This window comes from Chelonia mydas, chromosome 2 (genome assembly GCF_015237465.2).
Source record: "Chelonia mydas isolate rCheMyd1 chromosome 2, rCheMyd1.pri.v2, whole genome shotgun sequence".
NCBI classification, from domain to species: Eukaryota; Metazoa; Chordata; order Testudines; family Cheloniidae; genus Chelonia; species Chelonia mydas.
In genome coordinates, this window is record NC_057850.1 from 173494041 (window position 1) to 173518367 (window position 24327).

A 24327-nucleotide genomic window follows, 5' to 3' on the forward strand; every position below is an offset into this window, starting at 1 on the left:
CAAAACAGTGTAAAACTTTAGAGCCTACAAGGCCACTCAGTCCTACTTCTTGTTCAGGCAATTGCTCACATTGTTTACATTTACAGGAGATAATGCTGCCCACTTCTTGTGAACAATGTCACCTGAAAGTGAGAACAGGCGTTCACATGGCACTGTTCTAGCCGGCATTGAAAGGTATTTACATGCCAGATATGGTAAACATTCGTATGCCCTTTCATGCTTCAGCCACCATTCCAGAGGACATGCTTCCATGCTGATGACGCTCATTTAAAAAGAAATGCATTAATTAAATTTGAGATTGAACTCCCTGTAGGAGAATTGTATGTCTCCTGCTCTGTGTTTTACCAGCATTCTGCAATATATTTCATGTTATAGCAGTCTCGGATGATGACCTAGCACATGTTGTTGGATTTAAGAACACTTTCACTGCAAATCTGACAAAACGCAAAGAAGGTACCAATGTGAGATTTCTAAATATAGTGTGACAGGGTCAGGCCAGATGGCTACAGGAGAGTGATAGAAGGCAGATATATTAGCCCCAGGTTAAGTAAGTCCCTTTTCCCTGGGTAAGGTAACAGGGAAGGTTCCAGAACAATCAGGAACTTTCTGGAAACAATGAAGGCAGATGGGCTGATTAGAACACCTGCAGCCAATCAAGAAGCTGCCAGAATCAATTAAGACAGGCAGGTTAATCAGGGCACCTGGGTTTGAAAAAGAGCTCACTTCAGTTTGTGGTGTGTGTGCGAGGAGCTGGGAGCAAAAGGCACAAAACCTGAGAGTGAAAAGGCATACAACTGGAAGACTGAGAAGTACAAGCATTATTAGTCATCAGGAGGAAGGTTTTGTGGTGAGAGTAAAGAAGGTGTTGGGAGGAGACCATGGGGAAGCAGCCCAGGGAGTTGTAGCTGTCACGCAGCTGTTACAGGAGCCACTGTAGACAGCTGCAATCCACAGGGCCCTGGGCTGGAACCCAGAGTAGAGGGTGGGCCCAGGTTCCCCCTATCCCTCCTTCCCCCCCCAACTCCCTACTTGATACCAGGGGAGTTGACCTGGACTGTGGATTCATGAAAATGGCCAAACTGAGGGCTGCCGTGAAACTCCGAGGCGAGCAAATCCACCAATAAGTGCAACACCCACCAAGGTAGAAGGGGAACTTTGTCACAATAGCTACAGCACTTGACCCAAAGTTTAAAAATCTGAAGTGCCTTCCAAAATCTGAGAGGGATGAGGTGTGGAACATGCTTTCAGAAGTCTTAAAAAAGCAACACTCTGATGCGGAAACTACAGAACCCGAACCCCAAAAAAGAAAATGAACCTTATGCTGGAACATCTGACTCAGATGATGAAAATGAACATGCATCAGTCCACTCTGCTTTAGATAGTTATGGAGCAGAACCTGTCATCAGCATGGAAGCATGTCCTCTGGAATGGTGTTTGAAGCCTGAAGGGGCATATGAATCTTTAGTGCATCTGGCATGTAAATATCTTGCAACGCCAGCTACAACAGTGCCATTAGAACATCTGCTCTCACTTTCAGGTGACATTGTAAAAAAGAAGTGGGCAGCATTATCTCCTGCAAATGTAAACTTGTTTGTCTGAGCGACTGGCTGAACAAGAAGTAGGACTGAGAGGACTTGTAGGCTCTAAAGTTTTACATTGTTTTATTTTTGAATGCAAGTTTTTTCGTACATAATTCTACATTTGTAAGTTCAACTTTTGTGATAAAGAGATTGCACTACAGTATTTGTATTAGGTGAACTGAAAAATACTATTTCTTTTGTACAGAGCACTGTACATTTTGTATTCTGTGTTATAATTGAAATCAGCATATTTGACAATGTAGAAAATATCCCAAATATTTAAATAAATGGTATTGTATTATTGTTTAACAGCTTGAATAATCGCGATTAATTTTTTTAATTGCTTGACAGCCCTAAATATAACTTCCCTATTCCAACTTGCTATTCCTTTGTTTATACATCCAAGGAGCACATTAACCCTTTTGGTCATATGACTGCAATGGGAGTTTATGTTCAGCTATTATTTACCATGACGCCTAAGTCCGTTTCAGAGTCACTGCTTCCCAGGATAGAGTCCCCCATCCCATATGTATTTTTTGGATTCTTTTTCGCTAGATGTATGACTTTATATCTTACCATACACATAGTAATACACACATTGTGTGCTTGTGCCCAGATCCAGAACACTCTGTATCAGTGACTAGTCCTTTTCCATATCTTTGTGCCATCTGTAAACTTTATTATTAATAATTTTATATGTTCTCCCAGCTCATTGATAAAAATATTAAATAGCTTAGGACCAAGAACGAATCCCAGTGGGACCCCCCTAGAAACACATGATGATTAATGATGATTCCCCGTGTACAATTACATTTTGAGATGTATCAGCCAGTTTTTAATCCATATAATATATGCCATGCTGATTATGTATTGTTCTAGTTTCTTAATAAAAATGTCATGTGGTACCAAGCCAAGTGTCTTACAGAAGTCTAAATTTATTACATCAATACTATTACCTTTATCAAGCAAATTTGTAATCTCATTTTTAAAAAATCAAGTTTGACAAAATCTCTAAAACGTATTATAATCTGTGCTGACGAATGAATTAAGCGGTCTCTCTCTTTCTCTCTCTCTCTCGCAAGTGTCTTTGCAAAATTTACCCTGTGATAAAGATCTGTATCAGGACTGTCAGAATTGCCCTCCATAATCATGTAGATTTTCATGTAATCCAAAGTTTGGACTCTGTGGAAGAGGCATTTATATTCTTTGTACAGCTGACTGGGACCTGTTTTCCCCTCTCAAAATTTCAATGAGAACGAAAATTTTCCTTTTGTGTTGAAGTTTTTAGTGGAAATTGTTTTGGTTTTCATAACAGCTGAAAACCCTAAACAAAAATTTTACAAATTATCGACAACCAAAAACCAAAAATTTTGATTTTTTTTTACAAAAACCTGGAAAATTTTAAAAATAAATTTTTTCACAAACATTTTCATTTAGTCAAAAAGCTATTTTATGTTTAAAAAGTATGACAGTTTTTGACTCACTCTAATTATTTTTGACTAATTCTAATTGAGTATGCTTATAAAATTTGCAGATGACACCACGCTGGGAGTGGTTGCAAAAACATGGGAGACAGGATTAGAATTCAAAATGACCTTGACAAATTGGAGAATTGGTCTGAAATTAACAAAATGAAATTAAATAAAGACAAGTGCAAAGTACTTCACCTAGGGAGGAAAAATTAAGTGCACAACTCTTAAATGGGGAAATAACTGGCTAGGTGATGGTACTGCTGAAAAGGATCCGAAGGTTATAGCAGATCACATATTGAATACAAGTCAACAGTGTGATGCAGGGGTGAGAAAGACTAATATCATTCTGGAGTGTACTAACAGCAGTGTCATATGTAAGACACAGGAGGTAATTGTCCTGCTCTACTTAAGACTGGTGAGGCCTCAGCTAGAGGACTGTGTCTAATTCTGGGCACCACACATTAAGACAGTTGTGGAAAAGAGGAGGGAAGAACCTACAAAAATGATAAAAAATTTAGAAAACCTGACTGCTGAGGAAAGGTAAAAATAACCTTGAGAAAAGAAGACTGAGGGGGACCTGATAACAGTCTTCAACCATGTTAAGGGCTGTTATAAAGAGGATGGTGATCAATGGTCCTCCATGTCAACTGAACATAGGACAAGAAGTAATGGGCTTAACCTACAGCAAGGGAGGTTTAGTTTAGATATTAGGAAATCTAGCCCTGTTTCTATGATTCTTCATGGTGTAGATTCATGATTGACAGTGACTGCAATATCCACACTCCAACAAACAAACAGACCCCTATGAAACTTGTAAAATAAATTTCTGCTTAGAGAAAACTGAAGTAATTAAATATATCAGATAGGAGAGTACACACTTACTGTACATACCTATGATTTTTCCAAACAATTTTTAGAGATCTCTGTCACTTTTTCTGTAGTTCATTTATTGGATGTGAGCCGGTGGTCCCTCTGTGTGTGCCGCCATCTAACTGAAACTTTGCAGTAGAAATCCAGTCTATCGAAGTAGATGTAGACAAAGGACATATAACTTGTCACTGGAATGATGGAAAACAAAGGAGACTTCCAAAAATGCTGTATTCTTAGTTCTGGTTTTTTGAAAATAAATAAATAAAAATGGGGGGGGGTTACACAATAGAACTTTCCTTACAATCTTCTTTACCCTCCTAGCTGCCATGGGCATGTCATCTGACTTACCAGATGCAGCATCAGAGAAAAAAGAGAGAACAAACCCAAAATTTATGCACAAAAGAGGGAGGAGGAAGGGGAGGAAAAGTGACCTCCGTATACCGGAAACCCAAAAGAGTATGTGTTAGGAAAATAATACCACAAAAAAGCAATGAAGAAATGTTTCTTCCCATACCAGAACAGCATAAATAAGTAACAGTTATGAAAAATGGCTGTACAGAAAAGCTCTTAGATTTATTTAAAATAAGAAAGAAAAAGCCAGTTGGGTGCATTTTTTTAGTTACAAACTTTGCTTTCAAACCAGTTACAAATTGAATCACAGAACAGATTCTGCTTTTCCAGACACATACACCTTGTTCCTAATCAGGGTTTGTCCTCCCCACTTTGAAGCTCATTAATTTGTATCTTCATTTTGTGCAATCTAAAATAATAAAGATCCAGATTCTCAAAGGTATTTAAGTGCTTAGCTCTCATTGAAATCAATGAAAGTTAAGTACCTGAATACCTTTGAGGATCTGAGCCTAAATAAATGGTTGTCAATTAAAAAAAAATGTCATTATCTTACTTTCTCCTTTGGACCCTGTCGAAAGCAGTGACCCTGATCCTCAGCTGCATTAGGGCAGCTTTGTGCCTAAAGCTTTTTTACATAGTCCCTGGGTTTCCCTTGCATAAGGGGATGCTGACGTGGTTTAGAGCCTCAGTAACAGCTTTTATATCTTTTCTGCCTCCCTGGAGTCAGTTCAGAGGATATGGGCAGGGGAAAGGACACTGGCATGCCCTGATACCTTAGTAATCTCTACCCCAATGACCCTTTGGCAGTACTGGATTTACCACGGCACGACTGGCGCCAGGCCCACGGTCCAAAGGGGCCCCAGCCTGGCCTGCTCTTCTCCATCCCCTGCTCTCTCCTGCGGGGGCAGAAGCTTGGTGCTCCCAGCTCCTGGGGCTCCTGCTGCAGCAGGGCAGGCTCCACCGGCAGCCAAGTTCTTCTCACGCCTCTTCCCCCAGTGTGCCACGTTCCCACCCCTCCCTCTCCCTGCCGGCAAATAGCTGTTTGCCAGCGCAAGGGAGGGGGAGGAGTGGAGCCGCAGTGTGCTTGCCACTCATGGGAGGAGGCGGAAATGAGCCAGGGGCGGGGCCTTGGGGAATGGGGTGGAATCGGGGCATGCCCCCTCCAGCCCTCTGCCGTGAGCGGCTCAGGGCAGGAGGCTGGGAGCACCCCCACGACCCCAGCCCACAACCCCAGCCCACACCCCCACAACGCCAGCCCTTACTCCTGCACCCGCCACACATACCCAGCCCTCCCATGAACCCAGCCCTGACTCCTGCATCCCCCACACATACCCAGTCCCCCCACACCCGATGCCCTTACTCCTGCACCCCCCACATCTCCACCCCCACCACCAAACGGGAGCTCCTGCACCCCCCCCCACAATTCCCACCTGCACCTCTCGCACCAAATGGGAGCTGCCCCAGGTAAGCACTCCACACCCCAACCTCCTGCCCCAACCCTGAGCCCCCTCCCTCACCCTAACTCCTGGCCAGACCCTGCACCCCAACCTGCTCCTGCACCCTAACTCCCTCCCAGACCCTGCACCCCCAGCCCTGTGCTCAGTGCACTCCCACCCTCAGCTCAGTGCAGAGAGAGATGAAGAGAATGGGCTAAAACCAGGGAGAAGGTAGGTACCTGCTCTATGTGGGCAGGGGCGGGGGGGATCCTGTTTACCCCCTCCCCAGCCCTGCTGCGCTTGCAGTTTACCCCCAGCCCCTCCCTTGCTCCAGGGACCAACCCTAGCTCCTGCCCCACTGTGCTTTTGCCCCAGGCCCCTGCCTTGCTCCAGTCAACAGGGACTAATCCTCCCCCCATTCCCTACTGTGTTTATCTTGCCCCTGGCACCTGCCTCGCTCCAGCTGGGGACCAATCCTTCGCCCCCTCTGTCACGGAATCCCTGGGCGATGCTCTGGAACTGCTCCCTATGAAGCCAATCAGGACTCTGGGGAAGTCTCCTTTCTGTGAGCAGCCTGTCTTCAGGACACAAAGCTCACACAGCTTCCACCTTCCTGGGTTTGACCTCGGAGCATTCAGCATCCTCTGCCCCTCCGTGCGCTTCCCACAGCGAGTCCGCTCAGGCGGGGCTCCTGGGGAAGCCAGAGGGTCTTGCACCCCAACTTCGCAGTCAGACGTGACTCTCAGCCAGCCAGTAAAACAGAGGTTTATTAGACGACAGGAACATGGTCTAAAACAGAGCTTGCAGGTGCAGAGAACGGGACCCCTCAGCTGGGTCCATTTTGGGGGGCAGTGAGCCAGACAACCACGTCTGCACTTCACTCCATATCCCAGCCAGCCCCAAACTGAACCTCCCTCCAGCCCGTCCTCCTCTGGGCTTTGTCCCTTTCCCGGGCCAGGAGATCACCTGATTCCTTTGTTCTCCAACCCTTTAGCTCTCACCTTGCAGGGAGAAGGGCCAGGCCATCAGTTGCCAGGAAACAGGGTGTCGGCCATTCTCTGTGTCCAGACCCCTGCACACACCTGCCCTCTAGGGCTCTGCAACGATCATACACCCTTATCCCACCCCCTACATACTTAAGAACTGCCTAGGGGAAACTGAGACACCCCCACACTATTCAGAGGAAACATGAAGAACAGTCCCGCTTCGTCACATCCCCCCATACCCTGCTGTCAGGGTGGATAAAAATCAATGATTTTTTTTAAAAAATAAAAAAATCGGATTTTTTAAATTTAAATTGGATTTGTGAGGGGAAAAACCTATCTAAAGATAGTTTTAATTAAGATACATTATATCTTATCATGGAATAGGGATTATAAATTCTAATTCTATAGTATGAGACAATATATTGATGTAATGTTTAAGAAAAGTGTTGTAAATGAGTTCTAATAGTTCATGGATTAGAGACCCAATTTTATGGGGTTCCACGGGCTTCTGTATAGATTATTTAGGTTAATCTTTCTATCTACCCAATGGGACTCAGTGCTCAGTCTAGAAGACACCATCAGAGATGCTTAATTTTGCAGTTCTCAGACTGTGGGTTTGTGTCTCTAGCGGTAACATGCTTGTTAACAGCAAAGATGTTTTTAAATAAATAAATAAATAATATATAGAGGTGAGAAATAACTGACCTCAACTCTATTGTCCCTCTGCAAATTTGTGTTCACAGAGTCAATCCTTTACCTCTCTCTAAAAGTGAAAAGTTTCAAAAAGTTCAATGAATAGAAGATTGTTGGGGGCAGATCTGGACAAGGAGAAGAAGTCTGGAGATAAATGTGAGAAGCGAGGGACATGTGCTTTTTTGTTAAAATATTATGTTTGATGTTGAAGAAAAAAATCCAGAATACTTAACGTTGTTGTTTTAGTTAAATAAAACAATTTAAATGTCTGTCTGGTGATGCTCTCCTAATACAGCATGGCAAGAAAATCCTTCAAATATTAAAGATTAACCTGTTCAATTGGAGATAGTTCACCTCCCAATGACTTCATAAATATCTGCTTCAATTATCTTTGGTAAATGAAATAACCAAACAATCATTAATTTTCTGATATAGCTGTAAAACTCATCTGAAAAGTTTTCAAAATAAACCACTGTTTAAAAAAGTATAGTGTGTACCTTCTAAAAATGAAACCTACATCTATCTCTGAGTTTTGAAGAATATGTATTAAGGTTATAACAACCAACAAGAACTCACTTTTATGTAGAAAACCATGATTAAATCGAGTCTTCCTGACTTGTGATTTAACTCATGATTTAAATCAAATCCACCCTGCCCACTGTGCTCTTGCCCCTGGCCCTTTCATTCCCCAGGGGGGCCCACAAATATGTTTGGTGCCGGGCCCACAAAAAGTTAATCCGGCCCTGCCCTTTGGTGTAACGGCATTCAGCACAATTTAGAGTAAACCACAAGTTCCTTTAAATTATGCTAGAAAACTGAAGGAGAAATCAAACGAGGCTTGAAAACAGCAAGAAAAAATTGCAAGAAGAACCATAATAAAATCTTATAATAAGATTCTTTGTCACTCAATCTCAGTCTAGAAATTTTAGAGATGCTTCCCCTTCCCCCATTCATCAGTCAGACTTCTGAAGCTTGACCTATTAGTCTTCACTCCCAGGGAGCCTCTAAGCTAACTACAGTACTAACCCCTTCTGTCCATTCCTCAGATGACCCTTGGATTTCATTTCCACTCTAAGCAAAGGATCCAACCTTACTACCCAACTGGCTTTTCTTTTTCCTCTGGAAAACTTTTAAAATCGGCATGCTATGGGTTTACGTAGCAACTGGTAGTCAGTCAGCATAATGTTTTCCGTCATATGCCCTTTGTATGCCACAATGTACTCTCAGATTTAAAATCTGAACAATGCTCTTTTTCCTTCTGTGGCTCCCAAGACACCTGGTCTTTTATCCTGTGATCTTTATGTCCCAGAATCCTTTGTGATCCATATCCCAGAATCCTTTGTGTTCTATATCTCAGAATCCTTTGTGCTGTTTCAGGGGAAAAAACGCTGTACAAAATAATGTTTTGCTTTAAAGCCATTATGCACATTATGCCAAAAGGACATATTTACTCTGAAGTCAACAGGGTTTCTCATGTGAATGAGGTCTACCCATGTGAGTAGCGGTTTGCATGTTGGAGCCCTCAATCCATATAATTTTGATTTAGTTACAATCATCAAAAATATAAAAGTATCATTTATACATTGTTACAGAAAATTCCGTAAATTATACATTCCCCAATGCTGAAGCGATTGAGGGGTGTGTGTGTGTGTGAAATAGAGCAGTGAGAGAAGCCAGCAAACCACGATTAAGGCTGTGATTCTGTCACAGAAGTTGTGGATGTCACAGATTCCATGACTTTCCGCGACCTCCGTGACTTTCGCAGCTCCAATGGCCAGTGCGTCTGATCCCTAGGGCCAGCTTCTCAGGCACCCTGCAGCCAGCCGCACCAAGCGCTGCTGGAGTGGCCCCGGGGCCAGCCGCACCGGCCGCTGCTTAGGTAGTCCCAGGGTGACTGGCTCCAGGGAGCACCTGAGCAGTGGTCCCAGGGGCTGGCCCGGGGCCAGCCACTTGGTCGCTGCTTGGGCAGCTGGCCCAGGGGAAACACCCAAGCAGCAGTCCCAGAGCAGCTGGCCCCGTGATAGCGGTCCCAGGGGCAGCCCTGAGGAGTGCCGAGCAGCCGTCCCAGGGGCTGCCTTGGGGCCAGCTGCCTGAGAACCTGAGCAGCAGTCCCGGGGCAGCCTCAGGGAGCACTTGAGCAGCGGTCCCCGGTGCCTCGGAGCAGGGATGGCTGGGGGCAGTCAGCCCCTGTGGCCAGTGCAGGGGCTAGCTGTTGGCCCTCTGGCCCTCACTGCCTGGTGTCCTAGCAGCAGTGCCAGCGGCCCCAGGTGCTGCTAAGTTTTAGTCAGGGGTATTTATATAGTAAAATTCATGGACAGGTCACGGGCCGTGAATTTTTGTTTATTGCCTGTGACTCGTCCATGACTTTTACTAAAAATACCTGTGACAAAATCTTAGCCTTAACCATGCTTCACTGGCTGGGGAAGCTACAGTGAGAAGTGAGAATCTCAACCAGCAATCCACGAATATGTGGCTGGTTGAGGCTGCTTGGACAGTAGTGGACCTTGGAGCTACAGTCCTCTTAGCTTCTTAATTAGCAGCTCCCCACTCTTCATCCTCCTCCAGACAAAGGACTTTGCTGGGGTTAGAGAGAGGAGATGAGCAGTACAGATCAGAGCTCTAAGATCTACTGCTACCCAAACAGTTATAGTTGGTGCCCTCTCGATGGATCACGGGCTGACACTCTGAAGAGCTACACCTGGCTTTCCAAACTGAGACTGCCTGAGAGATTATTTCTTGGGATCTGGGAGGACATTTGTAGGAAGGGCTTTGAGAAGGCTTTGATGAGCTCCATCTTTTGTGCTGCCTCGCTGCATTGACCCTCATTTATCCCCCACACATCCTTCTCCTCTACCTGCACATCCATCTTTATTAAAGCCATCCCTCCAATTTCTCTTGCGTTGGGTTTCTCACTCCCACATGTATGTCCCGTGTATGTAGCTTCTCCACCCCCTCTGCCTCTCTGGTAACGATGAAGGTTTTTTTCAAACAGAGGCCACCTCAGGGATGAAGCTCTCAGTTCTGCTCTGTGGGAGTTGACACTCTTCCCTTCTTCCTGTTCTGTCTCTGCTGCTTGATCAGTTGAAAAAAGTGAAAGTAGCTCACACTACAACACAAAGACCTGTAACATGACCTCACTGTGATTAGCCCATGTTGTGTGCTGTTATATGTGCAGTGACTCAGGCCTGGTCTATGCTAAAAAGTTTTACCAGTAAAACTTGCCTTATTTCTGCACATCCTTGTGTGAGTCCATACTCAGTTTTGAGTCCTGTCAGTAAAACCGTGACTTTCTGTCAGTTAAGTTAAACCACCTCCTGAATGATTTAATCCCTCTAGCAGCACCATTCCACAGGTACAGGACCTGTGTATCACCTGTACCAGTAAAACTGTGCACCAGCAACAGTTCCCCAATGCCCCATGACAGGGACTGCTCTGGTCACAATGTTGAACTCTGCTGCATAGAGGTCACATTGACCGTAAACCTACCCCCCACCTCCTTTAAAATGCCCAGGATGTTCTGGACATGCCTCTCGTCCTGCTACACCCCCTTTGTGAGGACACAGGATATGGCATCCTATAAAGCTGCAGGGAAGCCTTGTGCTGCTGCCTAGTCCTGGCTTTCCTTGGCTTGGTGAGAAGGAGCAGCCCAGCGTGGAATTCCACAGAAATAAAAACATTTTTGCAGATGTTTCAAAGGAGCTGCCGAAGCTGGGGTGCAACAGGAACAAGCAGCAATGTCAGGCCACGGGGAAGGAACTACAACAATACTATCAAAAAGCAAGGGAGGCCAACAGAAAAGCAAGGCATCCTCCCCTGCCCCATGCCACTATTACGTGGAGCATAGTAAATGTCTCATATCCAGTGTGTGTACAGAAATATGAGGTTTTGCAATAGAGCCTGGGCTATGTCAGTGTGTTATGTGCACCCTCTCGCTGGAGGGTGGAGGTTCAGAGCCTGTCAGTGACAATAGAAAGTGTAATAATGCATGTGTGTTAAGAGGTGTGGCTCAGCTTTGGATTTCCTTACTTATATGGGTTTGTTATGAGTGGGTTTTGCCTGTAAGGAGCCTTTTGCAGGTTTCTAATGCAGTTGTTGTTTGTTAGAATATAGAATACTGGATCTGAAAGCAAGCGTGCAAAGCTTTCACCATTTAGATACCATCTTACATTATTACATCCGTTGTTTCACAGTAAGTTAGCACACAGGATGCAATGTAGTTCTGTGGTATTACACAATGAGACACTAAACAGCGGCATTAAAGGTTTTTTGGATTACATAGTCCTAGTAATTTCGGTAATGGGTAATGACTATAGAGATGTTCAGGTATCAGATAATGGTAATAAAAAAAATCCCTAGCTCTTTTTCAGCAGTAGATCTCAATGCACTTTACATAGGAGGTTAGTATCATTATCTCCATTTTAGAGATGGAGAAACTGAGGCACAGGGATGAGAAGTGATTTGCCCGAGGTCACCCAGCAGGCCAATCGTAGAGATGCAAATAGAACCCAAGTCTCTTCAGTCCCAGTTGAGTGCTCTATGCGGCTAGGCCACTCTGCCTTGTCTTCTGCATTGGGTGGTTCTAGAATGTTTGTGTATCCAGGGATCAGAGTACGGATGGGGGAAATAGTCATGGTATTCTCAAGATCAGCACATAAACCCACATAGCTGACTGTTTTTTATGAAAATTATGCAACAACGTTGACATTTTCAATTGTTTTCATTAGCCTTCAGGGTTAATGTGCCACTATGCTTAATGGGAGCAGTCCATACCTTTGAATATCTACAGACTCAGATAATGCTATATCCACAAGGTTATGGGGAGTAAACTTTGTTTTAAGCGAGTGCATAAATTCTAAAGAAATTGGTGAGGGCATAGGAGAAATAGTTTAATTTTGGTTGTTGAAGGTTGCAGTTGATGGCCTGTGATATACAGGAGGATAGACTAGATGAGCTACTGGTCACTTATCTCTAGGATTCTGTGAGAACAGAGATGCAGAGCCACACTCAGGCCAGCCCTTAACAAGCCTATATAATATTGCTTTGGTTGGTATTAGAGCTGGTGGAAATTTTCTCTGATTTTCAATAGAAAATGCAAATTCTGCACAATCAAAATTTTCCATGGGAATGTTGCAATTTTGCTAAAAAAAATTGATTTTCCATGTACGAAAATAAAAACAAAATGTTTGCTGTTGGACTCAAGCAATGTGAATTAAAACATTTTGGTTTGTTGAACTGAAACGAAACATTTTGTTTCAAACCAGTTAGACACTGAACAGCATCTGGCTAAAGTGCCTCATGGGAACTGGTTGCATCATGCCCCCATCATTCCTTATGGGCTGCACTCCCTGGATGGATTACATTACCGTGTCTCAAAATTTCTACACTGAAATTCTTCAGAAATTTCCGTTCTGCTAAAAATTTTGATATTTAATTTTTCATTCGGATTTTGGATTAAAACATATGTTGATACCATGGAATTTGGTACAGAAAATCTGATTTTTACAAGCCCTAACTGGTGTCTAGTTTCAAGCCCTCGATAGGTACGGAAGATTTGGGTACACCTCACTGAAATTCAGTCATGCTCACTCAACTAATGGCCAAGATTTTGCTACAGTATATATCTATTTTTTTCTTTGGACATTAAAAAAACCCCAAAGTGTTGCATACCACCTTGCAGAGAATAGTTTATTGGAGGGAAAGTTTACATTTCCATCAGCAACATACGGAGCAGCAAACAGAATGTGATTATTTTAGCAAAGCTTTACTACACAACTCCAGCTGTGTTATAATGCAGGTGTTAGAAAGTTACATTATTTTAAACTTGTGACTAACAGGGAAGTGCCTTAATAAAATGCCAAATAAAACAAATGCAAATAGGTAGTAGGTTACAGAATCACTATTTCTGTTCTTTGGGCATTTGGGTCAGATACTCAGTTGGTATAAATCAGTATTACTTCATTGACTCCAATAGACTACACTAATTTACACCAGTTGAGGATCTGACCCAGATTACTAAATCTTCATGGCCTGACTTCTCTGTTGCAGTAAGGCCCCTTTCCACTGTTTGAATGGTGTAAAATGAGAAGCAGGCCCTTTATGTTCAAGCATAATACATGCTGTATTGTTAGTGATTACTTCTGTTGGGGACACTGGGGCATGGCCACTGGGTAACTCGAGGGGATGGAAGACACGAGTGTCGATGAAGCCCCCCTCACACTAGGCCCAAGTGTCCTTGGCCCCCCCTCCCGCCTGGAGGCACTCGCAGCAGCTCTGCATACTAGGCCCAAGTGTCCTTGGCCCCCCCGGCCTGGAGGCACTCACAGCAGTTATGCTGAGAATCTGCAACAATATGCTGCAGAGTCAGACTGCCTGAAACTAAGCAAGGCCAAACAGGGCAGATATGGAAGAACAATGCTGAATAAAGCAGCTTTATGTATGGTTTAAGAAATGATACAGAGAACAAGGGCACTAGCTGGGAACTGGATTGGCTGGCTATATGGATACTTAGGGCAGCTTGCTATTGGATAAGTATGCTGGGAAAAAGGATGTATAAAAGCCTGTGTAACTTCCTGCTCTGTGTGCAGGATCTGAGATTTTATTCTCCCTGTACCTTTTTGCAGCTGCAAATAAACTTTTCTGCTTCTCCACCCCGTTGTGATTATTGGGTGTAGCACACCGGGTAGTGAACCAGCTCCAGCTGTTGTTTAGCCTCTCGGCACTGGGTGCCGGCAACAGCTTTTGGCGTCGCTGGGTGGGCTGACGAGGCTGCAACTGAGCCTTGCCCGGACCCCTCCTGGAGGTCGAGGATTGCGGCGAGAACCGACGCCCAGTGTGCACCGGTGAGTTCACCGGGGCCTCGGAGGAGACGCGATTTGATCGACCCAGGAGGGCACAACGGTGCAACGCACCCATATAGTGGAGAAGCAGTTGTGGTGGACGACGGTGAAGAACCGGTCCCTTGGACATAGGGGAGGAGCAGTTGTGGACGACGATGAAGAACCGGTCCCTTGGATAAGGTAGGAACCTTTTGAAATCCGGATTGTATGCTCTGTTGGAACCTGGGGACGCCCAGAGTTACCCTGTAGGTATGGGACAGGGACAGAGCTCGGGGGTTAGGGCACGGTGTACGCCCCTAGAATGCATTCTAGCAAACTGGAAGGTATTTGGTGCGGATTTGATGACTAAGAGCCAATTAAAACGATTCTGTACAGTTGACTGGCCTCAATATCAACTAGAGGACCAGGAGTGGTGGCCACCAGGAGGGTCAATTAATTACAACACGATCCTTCAGTTACTCCTGTTCTGTCAGAGAACAAGGAAATGGAATGAACATATGTATGCGCATTTGTTTCTGACTTTATGTACTCGACCAGATATTTTACAGCACTGTAATCTGACTCCGACTGGTTCGGTAGTAGCTAATGTTAGTCCCCAGACCCCCACCCCCACTGTAATGGCAGAGCCGGTGTCCCCTTCGGCCCCCACACCCCCACCTTATAAGGGTAAGATGCCTCAGGTTACAGAGATTGCCCCCTCGGTGGGACTCTATCCTTTGCTTACCGAGACTGTTGTGGCTTGCCCAGGGGCAGAGGGACGTCAGGCTACCGCTATGCAAGTTTACACCCATGTGCCATTCAATCCCATAGACTTAGCAGCTTTTAAAACACAGGCTGGGGAATTCTCAATGAACCCAAGCAGGTTTATATCAGTCTTTGAGGGGTGCCTCAGTAGTCACAAGCTGGATTGAGACGACTGTAATATCGTCCTAATAACTCTGTTGTCTGAGGTAAAGGAATCAGGTTACAGCTAAGGCAAGGGGAGCGTCAGCGTTCAAGCAAAAAAAAAAAAAAGGAAAGGAAGCTATCTGTCAAGTTCCTACCCCAAGCAATCGTAAGCAGCTCAGGGCATTTCTGGGTATGGCAGGCTTTTGCAGGATATGGATCCCAGAGTTTGGACTGTGGGCTAAACCCCTGTACGACTGTGTAAAAGGAGCAGATCATGACCCGAAACTTCTATTGGACCCCAGAGGCTGACAGGGCATTTAAAATCCTGAAAAGAAAATTGATGGAAGCCCAGGCACTGGGCCTGCCGGATCTTTCTAAGCCGTTGTATGTACATGAACGAAGGGGGGTGGCCCTAGGAGTGCTCACACAACTGTTAGGAGCATGGAGACGTCCCATGGCTTATTTTTCTAAGCAACTGGATCAGGTTGCAAAGGGTTGGCCGGCATGTTTACGGGCGGTCGCAGCTACTGCCCTAGTGCTTGAGGAAGCCGAGAAGCTAACATTGGGAGGGGTTATGCAAATCTATACTCCCCATATGGTCCGAGCCTTATTGGATGCAAAGGGAGGGCTTTGGCTCACCCAGGCTCGGATCGCTCGGTACCAGGCTAAGCTGTTAGAGAACTCTGAAGTCACCTTACAGCCTTGCTGCTCCCTTAACCCAGCCACCCTCTTGCCAGAAACAGAGGAACAAAAACATGACTGTTTAGAGATCACAGATGCCCAGTACTCCAGCCGTCCGGATTTAAAGGATGTACCCCTCCCAAATGCAGATTATGAGTGGTACACTGATGGTAGCAGTACTGTAATAGATGGGCAAAGGAGGGCGGGTTATGCTGTTGTGACCCTCCATGACACTGTGGAAGCTGAAGGTTTGCCTGCTGGGACCTCTGCCCAGCTTGCCGTACTAATAGCCCTGACCCGTGCACTTGAACTGTCAAAAGGAAAGCGGGTCAACATTTTTACTGATTCAAAGTATGCTTTTGGTGTGCTACATGCTCATGCTGGCCTATGGAAGCAAAGGGGAATGCTGACAGCCCAAGGCTCCCCAGTCAAGTACGGGCCCCAAATCATCCGGCTCCTAGAAGCCGTACAACTTCCCTCGGAAGTGGCGGTGGTACACTGTAAAGCCCATCAAAGGGAGGATCAAGATGTGGCCAGAGGTAACGCCCGGGCAGATAGAGAGGCTAAGCATGCTGCCACCCTGCCATCCCCTAAGACTGAGAACGCCCATATGCATGCCCTTATCCCATCAGTAGGGGAGCTTCCAACCCCTCAGTACTCTGGGGAGGAGAGACAGCTAACTGACAAACTCGGTCTCTGGGAAAAGGAGGGATGGCTCCATTCCCCAGAAGGGAAGGTCCTCTTACCAAAGGGCCTGATCCGGCCAGTGCTGCAGAAACCACATCAAACCACTTATGCTGGCAGGGAAGCACTTATCCAGCTAATGGGAAAATACTTTATCACTTCCGGACTCCGACCCCTGGCTGCCAAGGTACAAGCGGACTGCTTAGTCTGCCAAAAGAATAACCCCCGACCGGGACATCCTGTGCCACCAGCTGCCCTAGAACCCACTCCGGGCCCCAGACAAGTGTGGCAAATAGACTTTACTGAGTTTCCCTGGACCCAAGGGTTCAAATATCTCCTTGTCATAGTGGATCGGTTCAGCGGATGGCCAGAAGCCTTCCCATGCCGTAATTGCACTGCCAGAACAGTGGCCCTCAAGTTTGTTAAGGAGATCATTCCTCGCTTTGGACTCCCCCTGTGGATGGAATCTGACAACGGGACACATTTCACATCAAAAATCATTCAAAGAATCTCACATGCCTTACAGATCCCCTGGAAACTCCATACGCCCTGGAGACCGCAAGCCAGTGGTGTAGTGGAGCGTACCAATCAGACCCTTAAACAGCATCTCTCAAAAGTGTGCCAAGAAGCCTCACTGCGATGGCCTGATGCTTTGCCCCTCGTCCTACTCCGTATCCGCGTTCTCCCTAAGGGTAGATTAGGGCTTAGTCCCTTTGAAATTATGTTTGGAAGGGCATGGCCTATGAATGGTACCCCGGTTCTGTCAGGGGAATGGGAGTTGGGTAATGTTTTTTTGTCACAGTATATGTGTTCCCTGTCTGCTGTTCTTTTGTCTCTTCACAGGTATACCAAGGATTCCCAGCCTCTCCCCTTGGACTCTCCCGTCCACTCCTTACAGCCCAGTGACTCCGTGCTTGTTCGTACCTGGAAAGACGAGCCTTTCCAGGAAAAGTGGAAAGGATCCTATACCGTCCTGCTGATCTCCCATACAACGGCAAAGATCGAGGGACACAAGAACTGGCTCCATCACTCTTGTCTGAAGGCAGTACCCGCCCCCTCGTCAGCAGAACAGTGTACCGTCCAACCTGCTGACTCCTCATCTAGTGACGATCTCGGGCTAAAGCTACTGTTTAAAAGACACAAATAGCGGGCACCTTAACACCAAAATGGGCGCACCCAGGTACTGGAGACCCTGGGTTAAAAAGACTCTGGTGATAATTAATTGGGTAACATTGTTATTCTCTGTATTAGTATTTCCAAACCTTGCATATCGGGAGCATAACTCCTTTGTTTCGCTTGTGCACCATGCTGCTATTTTAACAAACCAGACTGATTGCTGGGTATGTGCTCCAACTCCACTGTCCCCCAAAACGGGAATGCCTTGACATGCTGCCCTTGACCCTAGCAGAATTAGCCGCCACCAAAGAGCAGGAAAGAACGGACTCGCCGTTCTGGAATAAGACCTCTTTACAGCAAGCCACCTATCAGGACCAGGAATATTCAGTTGCAATACTCACTGAGGGAATGTTATGTTTTACCCGAAACCAATCTGATCACTATGGGCGTCCTGTGGGAAAAAGCTCCTGTGTTATTACACAGTGGGCTGATGGGTATTGGATAAAGACCGAAAGGGGAGGCCAACAGTGTGGGTGTAATGGTGCCTCCCCTTTTAGGGAAACTCTTACAAATACTCTTACCACAAAAGAGGGGTTTGGAAATATAACTTGCCGTCCAGTTAATATCTCCAATTTAGCAAGCCAATGGTGGGTTTGTAGTAGTCCCTATGGCGAGTGTAATTTGAACGGCACAATTAGAAACGCCCCCACTTGTACCCAATCAGGAGGATGGGATGCCCCCTTAGGGGCATATGAACTGTTTGGAAAAGCAGCCAAAGCAGCCTTAAATATCCCAGGAATCCCTTAAGAAACAGTCCTTACTGGGCCCTACAGGGTCACTATTTTGTATGTGTATGCCGAAAGGCTTACAAGGTGCTGCCAGCCAACTGGACAGGTAGCTGTTATATAGCTCGTGGAGTTCCTCATCTTTCCATAACTGCCACACTGCCCAAAGGAAAGATTAGAAATGCCCGAGACACTTCTGTTGAGTCACGAGAAAAGACTCTGCGGCGACTGACTACAGCATTGGAGGGCAATATGAAGAATTCCCTCACAACCGAGAAGCTTGTAGGGTGCTCTGTACTAGGAATAGCGCCACTGTTTACCGGGCCAGCCATGGCATGCATAGGCCACTATACTGTAAGGCTGCAAATGGTACTTGAGAAAGTTGTCTTAGAGTTAGAGGACTCGGTTAGTGATTTAGGATCAGCAGTAAAAACATTAAATAAAGAGGTACAGCAGCTCAGGACGTTTTCCCTCCAAAACAGGCTGGCTTTGGACTATCTCTTGGCATCCCAAGGAGGGGTTTGTGCCCTCGTCGGGCCCCGATGTTGTGTATATGTAAATGATAGCAGTTATGAAATCTATGAAAAGGTGGTACAGGCTGAGGCCCATGCCCGAGCCGGAGCACAGGTTGCCTATACTGCCCCAGAGAATGATTGGTTGCAAACCTTGTTTTCAGGCTGGGGTTTGTAGTTTTGGCTTGGTGGTTTATTTAGCCTGCTATTGAAACGTCTCTTTCCTGTATTGCTTGTATTACTGGTATTATGCTGTGCAGTATCATGTGTTAGGGCCCTTTTGCAAAAGTTAATAAGTCATTCTCTTCAGGGCTATCACAAAGTGCTTAGGCAAAGTCCTATTGTAAAGAAATAAGTAGCCCAAGTGAGAAAACTCAGAGCCAAGGATGTTGAGTGTTCTCAAAGGAGGGAGTTGTTGGGGACACTGGGGCATGGCCACTGGGTAACTCGAGGGGATGGAAGACCACGAGTGTCGATGAAGCCCCCTCGCACTAGGCCCAAGTGTCCTTGGCCCCCCCTCCTGCTTGGAGGCACTCGCAGCAGCTCTGCGTACTAGGCCCAAGTGTCCTTGGCCGCCCCCGCCTGGAGGCACTCGCAGCAGTTATGCTGAGAATCTGCAACAATATGCTGCAGAGTCAGACTGCCTGAAACTAAGCAAGGCCAAACAGGGCAGATATGGAAGAACAATGCTGAATAAAGCAGCTTTATGTATGGTTTAAGAAATGATACAGAGAACAAGGGCACTAGCTGGGAACTGGATTGGCTGGCTATATGGATACTTAGGGCAGCTTGCTATTGGATAAGTTTGCTGGGAAAAAGGATGTATAAAAGCCTGTGTAACTTCCTGCTCTGTGTGCAGGATTTGAGATTTTATTCTCCCTGTACCTTTTTGCAGCTGCAAATAAACTTTTCTGCTTCTCCACCCCGTTGTGATTATTGGGTGTAGCACACCGGGTAGCAAACCAGCTCCAGCTGTTGTTTAGCCTCTCGGCGCTGGGTGCCGGCAACACTTCTAATTAGGGCTGTCAATTAATCGCAACTAACTCACGTGATTAACTCATAAAAATTAATCGCGATTCATCACCGTTTTAATTGCATGTTCATTGTTTCTGTTAAACAATAGAATACCAATTGAAACTTTTGGATGTTTTTCTATATTTTCAAGTATATCGATTTCAATTACAACACAGAATACAAAATGCACAGTGCTCACTGTTAGGATATAGATATTCAGGTCTGTCTGTAAAGGCCTACACTCTAAGAATTTAGGTGTATTCTTATCACTTGGCTAGTTAGAGGTATAAAAGAAAGAATAAAAATCACTGTCTTCCGGTGTAAGGTCCTTCTCTTACTGTGACAGTCTGAGGCCCTGTTCTTAGGCTAAGGCCTTTGGCTAAACAGCAGAGGCAGCCATAAGCTGGGAAGCGACCGGTCTCATCCTCACATTCCAAACTAGTCACACTGAAATAAGGTGCTATTGGGCTGTTAGGAATATAATCCTGTCCTGATAGTGCCTATCGCCTCCAGAGAAAAGGAAATGCCTAGAGGATGTAAAAGGAAACTTAGTTTGATAGCATCCTGTCTGGCAAGAACTAACTTATCAATAGCTGGGATGTGAAATCCTCATTTCTGTGTTTGTTCTATCACTGTAGTCCCCATTTCCCCATTGTTTGTCTGTATAATCTCTGTCTGGTTCTGTGATTGTTTCTGTCTGCTGTATAATTAATTTTGCTGGGTGTAAACTAATTAAGGTGGTGGGATATAATTGGTTAAATAATCATGTTACAATATGTTAGGATAGGTTAGTTAAATTTCAGGAAAATGATTGGTTAAGGTATAGCAAAGCAGAACTCAAGTTTTACTATATAGTCTGCAGTCAATCAGGAAGTGGGAGTGTGTGTGGGGGGAACGGGAACAGGGAATGGGGGTGGGGAAAATTGGAATCATGTTTAGCTAAAGGGGGAAATGGGAACAGGGAATGGGGGTGGGGAAATTGGAATCGTGTTTAGCTAAAGGGGGAAATGGGAACAGGGACACAGGTAAGCCTCTGGGGTGTCAGAGCTGGGAAGGGGGACACTAAGGAAGGAAACTGGAATCATACTTGCTGGAAGTTCACCCCAGTAAACATCGAATTGTTTGCACCTTTGGATTTTGGGTATTGTTGCTCTCTGTTCATGCGAGAAGGACCAGGGAAGTAAGTGGGTGAAGGAATAAGCCCCCTAACACTCACTTTATATTATTTTTTATTACAAATATTTGCACTGTAAAAATGATAAACGAAAGAAATTGTATTTTTCAATTTACCTCATACAAATACTGTAGTGCAATCTCTATCATGAAAGTGCAAGTTACCTATGTACATTTTTTTGTTATATAACTGCACTCAAAAACAAAACGATGTAAAACTTTAGACCCTACAAGTCCACTCAGTCCTATTTCTTGTTCAGCCAATTGCTCAAACAAGTTTGTTGACATAATGTTGTCCGCTTCTTATTTACATTGCCACCTGAAAGTGAGAACAGGCATCGGCATGGCACTTTTGTAGCTGGCACTGAAAGGGATTTATGTGCCAGATATGCTAAACATTTGTATGCCCCTTCACGCTTCAGCCACCATTCCAGAGAACATGCTTCTATGCTGATGGCACCCATTAAAAAAATAATAAATTAATTATATTTGTGACTGAACTCCCTGGGGGAGAATTATATGTCTCCTGCTCTGTTTTACCCGCATTCTGCCATATATTTCATGTTATAGCAGTCTCAGCTGATGACTCAGACATGTTAATCATTTTAAGAACACTTTCTCTGTAGATTTGACAAAACACAAATGTGAGATTTTTAAAGATAGATACAGTGTTTGACCCAGGGTTTAAGAATCTGAAGTGTGTTCCAAAATCGAAGAGGGATGAGGTGTGGAACATGCTTTCAGAAGTCTTAAAAGAGCAACACTCCGATGCAGAACTACAGAATCCAAACCACCTAGGGTCCCCCCCATCAGATTCCCCCACTTCAGCCCCACGACCCCTTTTGCTCCTTTCTGCTCCCCCCTCCTCACTGTGGCCCCAAGACAGGAGAATCTCTGTCCCCGTGCCATGGCACCCAGGGGAGTGAGAGCTCCAACGGCCGCAGCAGGGGTCCGGGTGCTGGAGCTTCCCCCACCACCCTCGTGCTTTTGGGAGAGACCAGGGTCAGGGCACTGGGGCATCTCCTGCCCTGTGTGCCCAGCGCTTCTGCCAGAGAGTGGGGTCGGGCGCGGGGGCTTCCCCCACTGCCTGCGGCTTCTTCCAGGGACAGGTAGGGGGTGCTGAGGCTACCCCTGCCTAGGAGCTTGTGATGGGGAAGGGGTCGGGGGCCGCTGGAGGGGGCTTCCTCCGTCCTGCGGCTTCTGCCAGGGTCAGGGTCAGAGGGTGCCAGGGAAGGGTTCCCCCACCCTGCCCGCCCTGTGCTGCTGCTGCAGAGTGGAGTCGGGATGCGGGGGCTTCCCGCAACCCACCCCACCCAGCAGCCAGGGCTCCAGCTGTGGATTTTTTCCAGAACCCCCCAGTTGGCTGGAGCCCAGGGTACAGGCCCTGTCGGCCCAGTGGCTAATCCATTTCAGACTGGCCTCTCATTTCATGTTAGACACGGGGCTTGTCTACACAGTGAATTACTGCACGACCATCCGCAGTGATACAGTGCTTTTATGGCACTTTCATTGTGTGTTGTAGCACCCAGGTTTACTGCAGTGTAATTCGCCATGTAGACAAACCCACAATAATAACCCATGATCATGATTCTGCTCTCCTCTACCATGGCTTTACACCAGCATACATCTTATCATAGCAAGTGTTCAAATTCTGGCTGATATCACATATGAACTAAATTTGGTGGTCTCGTGCTAGTTCCCTTTTCCTACTTCACAAAACCACGAGACAATTCATCATGATTGGCTGTCTCTGTTCAGGAGGCCCACGACAGAAATGCCTAGGGTCTTGCAGATCAAGAGTGAGGAGAATAGGCAGGATTATTTGGAGAAAGTTTATATGGTAGCCAGCAGCAATATGTCTGGGCCAAACCAGTGTTGGTAATGCCTCACTTACACAAGCACGAAAGTCACTCACAATTTTTTGTTAAAGAATGAAGTACCAAAAACACCCACATAAAGTTTCATGGTAGCTGTTCCCTATACCAGAACTTTCATAAGGGCAATACTGTAGATGGTTACCCACTAAAACACATCACAATCCATTGTGCTTCTCCTTTCCAATGAACAATGAAATTTTTTAAATTCACAAATCTATAAAAATAACAGCTCTGACTCTAACAACCACCCTAACGTTTCCTGTCTCTATTGACATTCTCAACTGACATTCTGCTTTGCCCTCAGTCACTTATTACTGAGAGCATTTGAAGCATCCAGAACAATTTACACAAAATGCCAACTCAAACACCAATCTAGACGCTGATATTTTCAGAAAGGCTGTTATTTATTTTTAATAACGGCACACTTCCAGCAATATATCACCTGCTTAATTTTATCTCTTCCTGCAGGTTTTTGCTGGTTCACATCTGTCACATACCACTAGATTTTCAATAGACGTGCTTTTCATCAAAAATCCAGTACAACCATTCACTTGTTATCAGAACTTGTTCACAGCAGCATGATAAAAATCCTTGAGGGAAGAGTGATTGACAGGGAAAGACACTTGCTCCCATCTTAAAGGTGAGATTAGATTGCAGAGAATAGACTCACTTCTATCTTACAAGCCATTTCAAGAAAATAAAGCACTTGTGTTTTCAGAAAGATGGTATCCACCCTAACATTTGTTTCAAATACATGTGGGTTCATCATTACCTGCATGCCACAGCAGGTATCATATTTTGAAGAAGTTTCTTTCAAAAGAAGAAAAAGTTCTGTCAAAATAGCAGGTCTCACACTATTGTCTATCAAAACTGTTATTGAAACCACTGCTCTCATGCTCTTATTCCCACATTTTTTTTCCTTTGCTGTCTGTTTAGAGAGGTGAATACAATGGCTATAAGATGGGCAGCAAATTTTAATTTTAGTAGTAAACATCTCTTTCATGCTGCAAAAACATAATATATATGAAGCATAATATAATAAAGTCTGCTGTATCAATCCCCCTGATCTATCTCCATTACACTCAAGTATCAGTATTAAAAATACCATGGGAATAGCCTTGTAGAAATACCATTGGTAAACAGAATAGATACGGAAGATTCTTTCCTACTTCAACATTAATAAATATTAAATACACTATTATATCACTACAGTAGGGAAAGCATTTGGGATAAACAGGGGCATGGATGAAAGGTTTCCTCCTTGTACCTCTTTCAGGGGAGTTACAGCACAGGAATAGCTCTGTGTTGTATTTTAAAAGTACAGTGGTGTGCAGTAGCCTTTCCTAATTAGAGAAGCTAAAGAATGCATAATT

General features: G+C 45.2%; 1 protein-coding gene across 5 annotated transcripts in view; it reads right to left on the reverse strand.

Annotated features, from left to right (window-relative positions):
• Positions 1 to 24327, reverse strand: part of GPR141 (G protein-coupled receptor 141) — a 40155-nt gene that overhangs the window by 8100 nt on the left and 7728 nt on the right. For 2 of the 5 annotated variants that reach the window (XM_037890046.2, XM_037890047.2), the window contains exon 2: positions 3944 to 4070. The exons of 1 other annotated variant lie outside the window; for it this stretch is intronic. The gene's annotated coding sequence lies outside the window, so the exon portion shown is untranslated. Of the gene's footprint in view, positions 1 to 3943; positions 4162 to 24327 lie in introns of all 5 variants that reach the window. 2 more of the 5 variants (XM_037890045.2, XM_037890044.2) reach the window with 2 other exon arrangements.